The 14,683-nt window shown below is 49.7% G+C and overlaps 1 protein-coding gene across 5 annotated transcripts in view; it reads right to left on the minus strand.

The window, feature by feature from the left end:
* The window catches only part of ZBTB7C (zinc finger and BTB domain containing 7C), a 161,730-nt gene that overhangs the window by 82,635 nt on the left and 64,412 nt on the right, over positions 1-14,683 (minus strand). For all 5 annotated transcript variants that reach the window (XM_071802314.1, XM_071802313.1, XM_071802316.1 and 2 more), the window contains exon 2: positions 12,657-12,755. The gene's annotated coding sequence lies outside the window, so the exon portion shown is untranslated. The remainder of the gene's footprint in view (positions 1-12,656; positions 12,756-14,683) is intronic.

Consider the following 14,683-nt stretch of genomic DNA (forward strand, 5'->3'; position numbering starts at 1 on the left):
CCTGCACAACATGGTAAGTTCTTCAGCAGCCACCTACAACCAACTTAGCGTCAAGCACAGACTGAAGCTCAAACATGTTGTGTTCTACTAAGTCGTGCCCAGCAGAAAGATGAATTTTTAACCCACTTTGATAAAAAGAGACAGAGCTGAAGACATGAAGAGAGCAGGAGATGCCATGGGTTACCTTCTGCACATGACCCTGATGCAAAGTCATTCCTACAGAGAACAGGAAAGAGAAGAAGAGACAGGAGAAGGAGAAGGAGGAGGAGGGGAAGGGGAAGGGGAAGGGGAAGGGGAAGGGGAAGGGGAAGGGGAAGGGAAGGGAAGGGAAGGGAAGGGAAGGGAAGGGAAGGGAAGGGAAGGGAAGGGAAGGGAAGGGAAGGGAAGGGAAGGGAAGGGAAGGGAAGGGAAGGGAAGGGAAGGGAAGGGAAGGGAAGGGAGGGAAGGGGAAGGAAGGGAGGGAAGGGGAAGGGGAAGGGGAAGGGGAAGGGGAAGGGGAAGGGGAAGGGGAAGGGGAAGGGGAAGGGGAAGGGGAAGGGGAAGGGGAAGGGGAAGGGGAAGGGGAAGGGGAAGGGGAAGGGGAAGGGGAAGGGGAAGGGGAAGGGGAAGGGGAAGGGGAAGGGGAAGGGGAGGAAAGGAAAGGAAAGGAAAGGAAAGGAAAGGAAAGGAAAGGAAAGGAAAGGAAAGGAAAGGAAAGGAAAGGAAAGGAAAGGAAAGGAAAGGAAAGGAAAGGAAAGGAAAGGAAAGGAATACAAAATAATGTGAAGCAACTGGTTTGTTTATGGGAATCCTGAAAACATCCAACCAAACTGCATTCCCCTCATCAACACAGTCTGGCACTTCTCATCACCAGAAGCCCTCCTGAAATCAGTGCCTGCTGGCCCTGGAGTTCCTGGAACAGCTTCCGATCGCTCTTCCAACATAAACTCACCCTTCGTGGTTTAGAAAGGTGTGCAATTTATTTGCATAATAAATGACAAGACAGGGATACAGATTTCTGTCTGATCCCCCTCTTCTCTTCCCTTTGAAAAAAATCTATTTATTCCGAGTGAACCGGCCCTTCTCTAGATAAATGGTGTTTATAGTCAGTTTAGCTCGAGATACGCATTCTTTTGCATGCCCGTAATGAATTTTCACAGCCAGAGCCCTAATCCAGTCAAGTCAGGGAGGGTTTATCAGGACCTCTTATTTTATTTCTACTGCTAAATGGGAATTGCTTTTCTTATCGCTATCTAGGAGCACCTGAGTGATTTGTGCTTCACATTTCCTACCTCACTGGAATTCAGGATGTGGTGTTATCTGATACCATACAAGTGTCATTCATGTTAGTTGCCTTTTCATTTTAATTTTTTTGATATATTGATTTTTTTTAAAAAAAAAGAGATTTTAGTTTAAGATGTGAGCCCCTCCTTGCTCCCCACCTTCCTCACGCTCACATTTCCTTGAGCGATCCTCGGGAAGTCAGGATCAGGGCTTGTCTTGACTTCATAGCATCACAGAATCAGACTTTTGAGCAGGGCCTGTTGTGACAGGACAAGGGGTGATGGTTTTAAACTAAAGGAGGGAGATTCAGGCTGGACACGAGGAAGAAATTGTTGTCCCTGAGGGAGGTGAGAGCCTGGCCCAGGTTGGGCAGAGAGGTGGTGGCTGAACCATCCCTGGAGACATCCCAGGCCAGGCTGGACGGGGCTCTGAGCAACCTGAGCTGGTGAAGATGTCCCTGCTCATGGCAGGGGGGGCACTGGGGGAGCTGGGAAGGTCCATTCCAACCCAAACCATTCTCTGATTCCATGAATTCCTTTGGTTGGAAAAGACCTTTAACATCATGGAGTCCAACTGTTCATCTGCCTGATGTCTTTGTCCCTTGAGAGAGGACTCAAACATTGGGCTTTTCCCCACCTTCTTCCACTGAAAAAGTACAACACTACACAATAGCAAGCAGAGATTATTCTTAACGCTGGCTTTAAAAGCAAATGATCCCAGGAGATCTGGGGTTTTTTGATGTGACCGCAACCAGGGAATAGCTCTGAGCTCCAGAAATATGAACCCGTTGCTGCTGGAAAGGCACAAGAAGACCTATAAATCCTGCAGATAACACTGTGACGGATCAGTAGTGGCAAGACATTAACCTTCACTCTTGAGGAGACACCCAAATGATAACACCTGTAGCCACGCCACTCCGGAGCTATCAGTCTTGTTGCTCGTGAAGATATATCTATCTGACCTCAACCATCATCCTACACCCCTCGGGCTTCCTCGCTCCAAATCCTCATAGATACCAGCAGAGATCAGGAAAATCGCACCTAATAATCAACGGAGTGTGCGTAACAAGGCTCACATGGAAACCATTTCCTTCCAGTATGTGAAAATGATTCCGCAGAGCAGGGGAAAAAGATAAATGCACATTAGGCTTGAAGGCCAGTCTGCAGGGAAAGCGCTACATGCCAGTGACAACTGTGGACCGACAAAAAACAGCCAGCAAAACCTCAAGGAGCTGTCACGCACAGGAAAATGTAAGTTAATTAAAGCCACTTAAACAAATACATCTGGGACAGGGGCGTGGGATGTCGGGAGGGAGAATGAAGTGATATTAAAAGCTCCAACAGATGGTGAATCCCAGACAGGAGGGGCAAGGAAACCCTGTTCTGCTGAATCCGGATGAGACACTCACCCCCAATATGTGGTGGGGAGGGCAGAGAGCCCTGGGCTACACCTCACTATCAGGTACTGCGTCTTCTGCAGTGCCCACAGGGACATCCAGGCTCAGCAGGTCTGCCCCTCCGCTGGAAAACACCGTCAAGGCTCGACTGATGCTCTCCTAGACCACCCGGTGTTGGGGATTATAAATCCACTTCTTGCCTTCTGAAAGTCTTCTCTCCTGTCCCTACTGCACCATTCAGCTGAAACGAGAACCACGGGTAAAGCATCCGTCTAGCGAGGCGTGCGAGGATATAAACCCACCTCAAACACACCACCAGGACCAACATCACCTCCACCTTCAGCCCTGGTCCTCCTCCGAGCACGGTGTCCCCTGAGCCTCCACAGCTGACTTAGAATAGAATCACAGAATCATTTCAGTTGGAAGAGACCCTCAAGATCATTGAGTCCAACCCTAACCTCACTCTAGCACTAACCTGTGGCCCTGAGAACCTCATCTGTGTGTATTTCCAACCCCTCCAGGGATGGTGACTCCACCACTGCCCTGGGCAGCCTGTTCCAATGCCCAACAGCCCTTTCTGGGAATAATTTTTTCCTAATATCCAATCTAAACCTCCCCTGGTGCAACTTGAGGACATTTCCTCTTGTCCTATCACTTGCTACTTGGGAGCAGAGACCAACACTCTCCATGCTACAACCTCCTTTCAGGAGGAGACTTGCCTCCTACTGTCCTCAAAAGATGGGTACCGGTTACTCACACCAGTCACTGCTGATATAGAAGCACAATGAGAAAGATTTGGACAGGCTCTGTGCAAACAGAACACCCCGTGTGATATATGTGCACAACAGCTTTGAATTTAGATGCCTTGAAACTCAAGAAGACAAGAAGCTGGAAAGTTGCTTTGAGTTGTTTCAAGCTGCTTTGCTTTGACCTTACGGCTCCACCCATAGGACTTTACTTTCATTGCCATCAGAACCCAAAAAAACTTAAAACATTGGGTCTTTATATGTTCCTTAGAGCATTAACTCAGAAATGGCACCACAATAACCACACGAGGTTGGGTCATCATGGAGAACCCGCCACTCAACCGGCCCTTTGAGACACCCTTGCTTGGAAAACAGCCCCAACCTGCCTCAGCACCAGGCAGACAGGAGGGGAAACAGCACAGCTGTCTCCATACCATCAAATCAGGATGACAGCACGCAAGGCCGCTGCCTGCAAGAGGAAATCTTGCCGCGACATCAGCCCGACCCAGCTGGAGCGCAGGTGGCACGGAAACGCACAAGGAGTGAAAGGAGAATCCAGGTTTCCAACACATCTCTTTCTGCTTCCCATCCTCCTCTCTCTGCTGGGATGCAGGAGATGCAACCAACCCAACGCTAGCAAAGCGAGGAGGACACTGGAACCTGGTCATCTCGTTCAGGAGGGATCTGGTGTGGCGAAGGACACAAGTCAGCCAGGAAAAGGTCTGAGATCTCCTTCCTCATCCCAGAGCTCATTTTCTAACCCCAAAACATTTGCTGCAAGCCTTTTATTCCAACACCGGGTATGATTATCACAGAATCACAGAATGGCTTGGGTTGGAAGGGATCTCCCCAGCTCCCCCAGTGCCACCCCAGCCATGACAGGGACATCTTCACCAGCTCAGGTTGCTCAGAGCCCCGTCCAGCCTGGCCTGGGATGTCTCCAGGGATGGTTCAGCCACCACCTCTCTGCCCAACCTGGGCCAGGCTCTCACCACCCTCAGGGACAACAATTTCTTCCTCATGTCCAGCCTGAACCATTAACTCATCTGAAGTGCCCAGGGCTCTGCAGAGAACGTCACAGCCCAGGCTCTCCAAATATAGCCCGGCACAGCATCCCCCTCCCTGCCCGCGGCTCCGGGCGGGTGGCCAAGCCCCCCACCCATGTCCCCATTCCCGTCCCTCCCAAGGGCTCCTTCCTCAACGCAGCCCAGCTGCCGCCCCCACCCGCCCTGGGCTGACAGATTTGTGCAGTCCCCTTAGGGTGGGGTAGGTACATTTATTTCCTCTAAAAAAAAAAAAAATAGAATTAAAAAAGCAATTAACCTTTTCCTCCCTTTACAAGGGGCAAGAAACATCCCTGCCATAGAAATGGTTTCAAGACTACGAGATCTGCTCAGGCAGCTGTGCCAGTGCTATTCTGGTTTAGCTAAAATAAAAGAGCTGGAATCGTACATGGGCCTTCACGAAAACTGCCCCGGAGACCACAAGATTAGAGCACCAGATGGTGACCTGGGAGTCTATTCCCAGCTGTGCCCGGGGATTCTCATGTGAGTCACAACATGTTTCTCCACCTCCGTTTCCACAAAGATGAAAGAAGGGCAGAGAAACTGAGCCCATCAAAAGCACAGGACCTGCACGTGAAGCACCTGCAGGTCCATGGGACCAGGTAAATTCACAGGATCACACACTGATATAGTGCACTCCTGGGAGGATGAAGTAGCTCAGTCGCTTTAATTTTGGAGGATAAAACATGTAGAGGCTTACCCAGTCCCTCAAGCCAAGCTGCCCGACCTTCTAGGCAATGACAAGATGAGAAGATCCACAGGTACACCTTGGGACTTCCGTAGTTTCAAGAAGGAAATAATAATCCCATTCCCCCGACATGAATCACAGCCAGGTCTTCATAGAATCACAGAATGGTTTGGGTTGAAGGGACGTTCCCAGCTCCCCCAGTGCCCCCCCTGCCATGACAGGGACATCTTCACCAGCTCAGGTTGCTCAGAGCCCCGTCCAGCCTGGCCTGGGATGTCTCCAGGGATGGTTCAGCCACCACCTCTCTGCCCAACCTGAGCTAGCGTTAAGAAAAAATAATCCCATTTCCCAGTCTGCCCTGGATCCTTCCAGCTGCTTAGAGATCTAACTGCACCAAATAAACCAGGAAAGCGCAGGATAGCCCCAGCATCCCAGCCATCATCCCCTCTCCCACCACGAGCAGGTCCTTCTCCACCAAGCAGGTCCTGCTCCGCTGGCCCTGCCACCTATTGTTGGGCACAAAACCACCACCCCACCAGCTCATTACTCTGCAAAGGGCTTTGAAACGCTCTTGAATATGAAAGATGCTCCATCAGACCAAATCCAGCTCTGTTTGCTGTTACAATACAAGAACATTTCTTTTGTCTGTGCCTTTTGATCATGCCCAATTGTTCCTCTCAGTCAGGATTTCGGAGTCGTTAGTTGGAATTAGTGAAGTTCCCGCTGCAGGACTTTTCCACGGCTCTGTTCTCGGGCTATAAAGAGTTGATGAGGAGCTGTTTTGCTCTCTCCAAGCTGGAGCTTCAGTGGGGAGCATTTTGGGGGGAGCAGACAGTCTGCTCGACTCCACTCTCCCGTTGCAGTCACTGGGAAATGCAGCTGATGACCAGATATCATGGGTGGTCACAGTGGGGCTGGTGCTTCCCAGCCAGGAGGGAACCTCTAGACCCTTTTATTTGGTACCTCTGGTGGGAGCAGGTGAAGGGCTTTGCTCAGTCCCATCTATATTCAGGTGGGAAATCCCACAAAGTTCAGGTTTCTCTCCCAGAAATCCCTTCATCTGCATTTCAAGGCACCAGCCCTGAAGAATGCACCTTTCTCTGGGTGACAGGGACCTTTGGTTGGCCACCTCCATGGTGAAAATGCCTGGATGTTCCTGACCTAGTCCTCCAACCTCTCGCTCATGTTACGCCATTCCAACTACATTAGACCATATCAAGACACTTTTTCTCTGAGACATTTATATGTGGAATATGCCAGTTCCTCTCCACAGAGTGCTCTCTTGGGATGCTCACTTGGACTTGGGAGGAATTTAATGGCAGGACATTTTCACTGGAGGATATTAACCCATCAGGACCTGTACTCCTGCCTTGGCAGGGCGCACTGGAGCAACTCAATAAGGTGAGAGGAAACAGCCTCAAGTTGCGCCAGGGAAGGTTGAGGTTGGATGTGGGGAGCAATTTCTTCCCCAAAGGGCTGTGGGGCATTGGAACAGGCTGCCCAGGGCAGTGCTGGAGTCACCATCCCTGGAGGGGTTGAAAATACACACAGATGAGGTTCCCAGGAACACGAGGTAGTGCCAAGGTTGAGTTAATGGCTGGACTTGATGATTTTGAGGGTCTTTTCCAACCAAAATGATTATATGACTCTATAATAAGCCAACTCAGAGGGGAAGACTCGTAGATACATCAAGGAATTTCATACGCCATCACACCCAGTTGGCCCAGTTCGGTGACGTTTGATCCACAGGAACGAATGCGCATTTGTCATGGGAAGCCCAGGACAGAAGGACAGCAGAAGCAGCTTTCCCCATCCACCAGCAGCACCAATCAGGCTCAACACCAGAGCAGGGGCCTGAGGTCCTGCAGGCCAAGATCCCAGCTCTGAGGGCGACCAAGGGGTGTATGACACGAGGCACATATGGAGCTCTTCTCTGGGCATATGCTCCCAGTGGCCTGCAAGCAGCTGAGATGCTTCTCCATCCGGTGGCTGCACCTGCAGCACTGCACTAACAGCCCTTGATGGACCTTTTGTGCACAAATCTCCCTAATTGGTTTTTGAAGCCATTTATATTTTTGGTATCTGCAGCATCCTGTGGCATTGAGGTCCACGGTTTAATTACATGTTTTATAAAAAGAACGTCCACCTGTTTAAGGGCTCTGCCCAATCGTTTCACATTTGTCCTCTACCTCTTGTGTTGGAAGACACAACAAATTACTCCTCCCTGTCAACCTCCACAGGACGTAGGGCTTATATACCCCCCTTAGATACCTCCTCAGCTCCTGCTCCTCCAGACTGAAGGGCTCAGGCCCTTCAGCAACTCTTCACGTCTAAGCTGTCCCATATCACTCTTCCCTGTCCCCGTCTCCATCCTACTCCCATCACAGCACAAGATATCATGCGCCAAATGGGACACATTACACTTTTGGCTCCTGCTTTGTCACTCGGACACAAAAAAGCCATCCACTGCCCAGGGTGGTGGCAGATCCTCGTGTCCCAACCCACAGCGGTGAGGATGGGGTCCCAGCACCTCCACACAGGGTCAAGCAAATCCCCAGCTGTGGCCTTTCCCCGGCACATGAACCAAGGCACGTCAGGTATGTCCCCATCCCCAAAATGTCACACACCCTGCAATAGGCTTAATTGGTATTGGGAGTGGAGCATCTCCCTTACACGGAAAGGCTGGGGGAACTGAGGCTCCTGAGCCTGGAGGAGACTGAGAGGTGACTCATTAATGTTTACAGATATCTAAAGGATGAGTGTCAGGAGGATGGAGCCAGGCTCTTCTGGGTGACAACCAATGATAGGACAAGGGGCAATGGGTTCAAACTGGAACACAAGGGGTTCCACTTAAATTTGAGAAGAAACTTCTTCTTGGTGAGGGTGTCAGAGCCTGGCCCAGGCTGCCCAGGGAGGCTGTGGAGTCTCCTTCTCTGCAGACATTCAAACCCGCCTGGACACCTTCCTGTGGAACCTCAGCTGGGTGTTCCTGCTCCATGGGGGGATTGCACTGGATGAGCTTTCCAGGGCCCTTCCAGTCCCTCACATTCTGGGATTCTGCGAATCTGTGGTATGGGGGTTAACCAAAAGAGGCCCCTTGGAAAATGCTAGCGTAAAAGACCAGGACTAGAAAGACATGCACCTCTACGAGCCCCCACCAGCTGAAAAGAAAGGTGGGTCCCATTAAATTACACACTTTCCAGTTGTAATACAGGTTCCACCTATTCTATGATGCAATGATTCCATGACAGCATAGAATCACAGAGTAGATTGGGTGGGAAGGGACCTTCCCAGCTCCCCCAGTGCCCCCAGTGCCATGACAGGGACATCTTCACCAGCTCAGGTTGCTCAGAGCCCCGTCCAGCCTGGCCTGGGATGTCTCCAGGGATGGTTCAGCCACCACCTCTCTGCCCAACCTGGGCCAGGCTCTCACCTCCCTCAGGGACAACAATTCCTTCCTCATGTCCAGCCTGAATCTCCCTCCTTTAGTTTAAAACCATCACCCCTTGTCCTATCACAACAGGCCCTGCTCAAAAGTCTGTCCCCATCTTTCTCACAGGCCCCTTTTAAGTCCAGAAAGGTGCAGTAAGGTCTCCCCGGAGCTTCTCTTCTCCAGCTGAACACCCCAACTCTCTCAACCTGTCCTCTGATCATTTTTTGTGGCCTCCTTTGACAGAGGATTCGTTCCTGTTCATGCGTAAGAAGACCCAGCACACACATCAAGTCGCACAGGCTGTGCCCCATCTAACATTGCTATTTGGCCCCCAAGAGCCACCTTGGGTCCCAGGACCACAGCAGCTCCATCTCACACTCACCATGGCCAGCCCACCACGGTTTCTGGGTTAAATGTGGGCATTTGGCCACCACAACCCTGAAACAACCAACCTGATGGTTCCCAGGGAGTGGGAAGCAGAGCCCAGCAGCTCCTCATCTTTCATGGTGGATTTTACTTCCATTCCCTAAGGATTTCCCTGAAAATTATCTCACAGATCATCCCACCTAACACCAGCAATGGCATTTCCAATGAAACACACCCAAATCCAGGCAATTCACACCTCTCACCTTGCATTTTCTGAAGTAATGCAGTACAATAAAACAGCCTGCTCAGATTCCAACCTAATCTAAAAACAACTTTATGGCTTCTAATTTTAGCCCTAATCTTCCTTTGCTATGGTTGCGTGATTTCTAATTATTTTATCATCAAGCTTTGCTTTGACCGATAGTTGTACCTTTTCCAATGCCAAGTGACTTGTAAAGTGCCCTTAAAAAATATGCTGATCGTTTCAGGTTCATTTTCAGTTCCTATGCAAATAATATCCTCATATATGTCTTTTCTGGGGAAATATTATTATTATTGAAATAATAATAATAAAAAGCAATATAATTTTTAAAGGAAAGCTCTATTTCTTAGGATGATCCCAATCCGATCCTGCTAACACCGCATTTTCTCTTAAAAGTTGTTAAAGAGCATAAATCCGTTATCCAGATACGGATCTTTTAACAATTCAGTCCCTTCGGCTTGGCATCGCTCCCGGAACATTTTGCCTTTATCTATCCTTATTTTCAGGTTACGACACATCGAAGAGCAATTGGCCAAGCCAAAAATTCGGGGGGGGACTTTGCGAGGGACGGCACGAAGCCACAGTGGAGATGCACTTGCCTTGATGCTCCCCGAGATCATCGCCCATCCAAACCTTCTGAATTTATAGCGGCAAAGCTCAACCCTCAGCTGAAGATGCATCGCAAGGTCTTAGGATGGAACCTCCAGCCCAGGTTCCTCAACAGGCAGATGTTTTTTCCCAACCTGCAGCAACCTCTTGATCCTTCCAGTCGCTGACATAGATCAAATCTGGATCTGATAGTATTAAATTTGCACCAAAAATTGTTGGTGGGGAGAGGATGCTGCTTGCAGAGTTTCCAGATGTGGAGGCAGCTGCCTGCCCAGCTCTGCCACCAGCTTGAAGGTCCTTGGAGGACCAGCCACCAGCCTGAAGGTCCTTGGAGGACCAGCCACCAGCTGCGGGGTCCGGGAGGCAAACCCGGTGGATGTTTGGTGGGTTATTTCCTTCCCCAGGATTTACTTTGCTCGCCAGTCAACTGGGAAACATCCATTTGACCTGTGACACTTTTGTTTTAGTTACTCTCCGAGCTTTTGACAACTGCGGTTTAAACACGGAGCACACGAGCTTCGGCACCGAGAAAGCACTCCATCCCCACAAGTTCAGAGTGGACGGGGGAAAATACCACACCACAGCCCTGATGGTGAACGTATTTATCCTTTCTCACTCTTCATTTTTCTCTCTTTCACTTTCTGAGCCTGTTTCACCATTTGTGTCTTCTCTCTCCCCAGTGGAGATGTGAGCTTAGCTCCTCACCGCAATATTCAAGAGAGAAGGGTATGAGTTGGGTTTTTTGTGAAATTTCCTGCACAATGCTGTGTATAGAGTATTTGGAACGGAGATTATCAAAATGGGAAACAATCCAGTCAAAGTCCTCAGGCCTGGGTCCCAAAAATGTCACCGTACGGCGTTGCAAGGGACGGAGAAGAGCCCTCTGTTCCCACAGGCATGGAGGATGCTCTAGGAGAGCAACCAGGGACACACGATCTGCCCCTCGCAACACCTCAATCTTGGGCTTTAACCTCTGCTGAAAATCAGTGGGAAGCTGGGATTTACTGACTGATTTTTTGGAGGAAAAAATCCAACAGACTCAGCTAAAAACTATAATGCTTTGTTGACCAATGCTTTTAAAGACATAGAGAATTTTTTAAGGAAAACCATCTTGCTCAGGAAGCCAACCCTCCAGAAAATCCCTCATCTTTAGTGCTTCAGAGCAACATCCACACCATCCTGCTGGCTCCCTTCTTACTCCTCCTCCAAATCCACCCTGAGATCCTTCTCAAGCTCACCCTCTGAGTTTGAGCTGGCCTTGCTGGGCTGAAAGAACAAAGCTTGGATTAAATCCTGCCCACGTACGCCTCAGGCGAGGCACCGGGCTGACACCGCATCTCAACGAGGATGCACCGCTTGGCCCGAGGACCTTTGATTTCCATCTATACACCTTGGAGCAAAGTTTTAACGTTTCACAAAGGCACAACAACGAGACCAGGTATGGAGGAGAGAATGCAGCTGCCGTGAGCCCAGGTAAATAACATTTTCACAGTTTTTTCTTCTGCAGAAAATAGTTGCTAGATGTATTTTAGAAAGCAGCCTCCTGCGGTTGTAGCTTTTGAGCCCTTCTTAAAAGCCCAACCTGAACACCCATTCTTGCCAGCAAATATCGATATTTTAAGCCTTTGATTGCTTCTGATGGGAGTGAAAACTTTTTAATTTGTTTTTATAGCTTTCTTCAAATTCACTTCAGGAAAACTTCCCAAGCAGAAGAGCTGGTGACCATTGCCACAACAGTGACCCAGCAGTTCAGGCTGGGCAGAGAGGTGGTGGCTGAACCATCCCTGGAGACATCCCAGGCCAGGCCGGACGGGGCTCTGAGCAACCTGAGCTGGTGGAGATGTTCCTGACCATGGCAGGGGTGGGAACTGGATGAACCCTGAAGGTCCCTTCAGCCCAAACCATCCTGTGACACCAGCCACCCAGAAGCACAATGGATGCAATCACTTGTAGCACCTTGCCCCACTTAATAATGGGTCAAAATACCTGCTTGGATTATTTGGGGACACCACTGTCCATCTCGCTTCCAACACAGCTGCACGCAGCAGCTCCTGCAGGGACACCAGGGACGCTGAGCACCCACACGGCCCCAGGACAGCAGGATGAGCCCGGCCCCATCAAAGTCACCATCACCCATCCCCATGAATGTCCCATCTAAAGAGGAAAGTCCTCTCCTTGATGAATGAGCAAGCCAGCCTGGACCCACAGCCTTCCTGCAGGAAACCCTGCTATCGATGGCAGATCTTCCCATTCTATGGTAAGTGCACAAATACCAGATTTGTTCTATCAACACACAATCTGATGTGGTGTGTGACAGTCTGCAGCAAATCCCCAGCTCCATGTCCATCCCTGCGTTCCTCCAACCAGTGACACAGCCTGTCCCAACCTCCATCACCTCCAAAAAAATGTAAACCCCATCATAACGGTCTTAAATTGAAACAGGGGAGATTCAGGCTGGACACGAGGAAGGAATTGTTGTCCCTGAGGGTGGTGAGAGCCTGGCCCAGGTTGGGCAGAGAGGTGGTGGCTGAACCATCCCTGGAGACATCCCAGGCCAGGCTGGACGGGGCTCTGAGCAACCTGAGCTGGTGAAGATGTCCCTGTCATGGCTGGGGTGGCACTGGGGGAGCTGGGAAGGTCCCTTCAACACAAACTATCTTATAAATCCCCCTCTGGAAGCACAGGAGATACATTGCCAGTGTCAGCCCTCAGAGGAAAAAAAAGAAATCAATGGATTCATGGACAACTAGGAATGTCATTTCAGATGGTCTGCATAGCCCAAAATATCAAATTTCACCCATCACCCAGGCAGTGAATTAGAATAATTACCTAGGGCCTGATCCTGAAAGGTGCTGAGTGCAGTCAAGTGGTCTCTGCTCCCATAGAGTTCAGTATCTCAGGGGCTCTCAGCAGCGGCAGCCTTGGAGCCTGAGCAAAAGAAGAAGGTTGGTCTTAGTCCAGTATTTTGTAAGAAAAAAGCATATACAACTAATATCTAAAAGAAAAACAACACCCCAGCTCCACATGTCAGCCCTGCATGAGGAGCCAATGCAATGATCACGCAGACCAGGCTTGGGGAGATGCTCTCCAACCCACAGGAATTGTCTGTAGACCAGGGATGGAAGCCTGCAGCACCCAGGAGAGAAACCACACCAGGACGGATGCGTCCATAGAGCTTTGATCCACATCCAGGAACACCAAAACAACATTCCTCAGGAACCCTGCTCCATCCAAGCCACCACACGTGGACACCTACACTGTCAACACCATCCCGGAGCTAACACACCTCCTTGGCAGAAGACAAACCCCAAGGTTGCCTTGCCAAGTCTCCAGGAAGAGATAAACCTGGAGATAAGAGAAGTCTGCTGGGTTTCCAGGGAGGAAGGCCCAGGGACATCGCTCTGTGCTCCGTGACGTGTGGCACGCCAGCCCCGGGCAGGCACCGCCGTGCCAAGAGCAGGGTGAAGGGAGGCAAGGGGATGACGGGGACACGATGACGACACTTTTCTCCTTTGTTTTGGGAGGTCCCCTGAGATGCTCGGCTCGGGGTGGCCAAGTCCTCCTTCTTCTTCCCCTATAAGGGGAACAGATGAGGGGAGGAAAACAATGCTCTCTACTCACTCCCCTAATGGAAGAACAAAAGCCCAGTGATCCCTTCCAAAAATGTCTTTTGAGGAACTGAAGGCCTGAAGGCCCGGTATTTCTGGTTTATTTAGTTCTGGACAAACTCCAGCCTGGCAGTGTCTTTCTGTCCTTCTTCCAGACTCTTGCCCAGAGATGCACGGGACACACAGGTTTGCACAGACCCCAGACCCAGGCGGGGATTTAACACCCAGCACCTCGCAGAGGTGGTGAAACCAAAGGTGAACCTCCTCCACCAGACCCCAAGGCAAACAAGCCTTGGCCACGGGTCTGTCCCAGCCCAATCCCACTGGAAACTGGGACCAAAACCCACTGAAGGCAAAACCAGCATCGGAACTTCCATCGCTACAAAGCAGAAAGGGGATTTCTGCCACGCTGATTGCTCATGGAAAGTCCCCGACTGGCCCACGACGGCGGAAAAAATGGAAAATATAACTTTTAATACCAAGTTGGTGGCAGGGTTGTCTATTTTTCCCTCCTGTGACTAGTTACCATGGATGGATTTCTGAGGCTGACTGTGCAATTGTTCACTGCGCCACTCCTGTTAAACAGACGTACCCTACTTTAATTTCCAGAAATTCTTTCTTCGTTTGTTTGCTTAAATTATTTCTACCATTGAAAGAAACAATGCAGGCTCACAAAGCCAGGGCCCAAATCTCTCGAGTAACCCTGTTGTGGTTCATTACTTCTCCGCTAGTTAACAAGACCAGTAATTTCCCTAAGGTTTAATAGAAAATCTTCCTTCCAGAATGCCGAGGGGCAAGATATTTTAACAAATTCTACTGTATTCCAGTTATGTTGGAGGTGAGGGGTATTCTAGGCAAGGCACAGGTCCTACTCAGTGATAATGTATAAAAGCAGGTACCTTAAATGGAGCTTTTTTCACCCAAAGGGGTGAAGGTATCCTAATGATGGTAGAGCTGGGCCTACAGTCTGTTTTACTAATAATATGGATTGTAAAGTAAACAGGGGACCTGCCGATTGCCTGACCATAAACTGCCCTTCCTGACTAGTTTTACAAAGCTCTTTCCACGACCAAATCACAACATGTTACGAAAAGCTAAAATAAACAGAGCAGAGCTTGTGGGAAAAGAGCAAACACATAAAACACATATGTGTATGCATATACATATATATAAGAGTTTGGGGGGAAAAAAGCAAACATATGAAATACATATTTATGCGTGTATATATATAACAGCCCAGTAAAGCTC

Source organism: Patagioenas fasciata, chromosome Z (assembly GCF_037038585.1).
Source record: "Patagioenas fasciata isolate bPatFas1 chromosome Z, bPatFas1.hap1, whole genome shotgun sequence".
Taxonomy (NCBI): Eukaryota; Metazoa; Chordata; class Aves; order Columbiformes; family Columbidae; genus Patagioenas; species Patagioenas fasciata.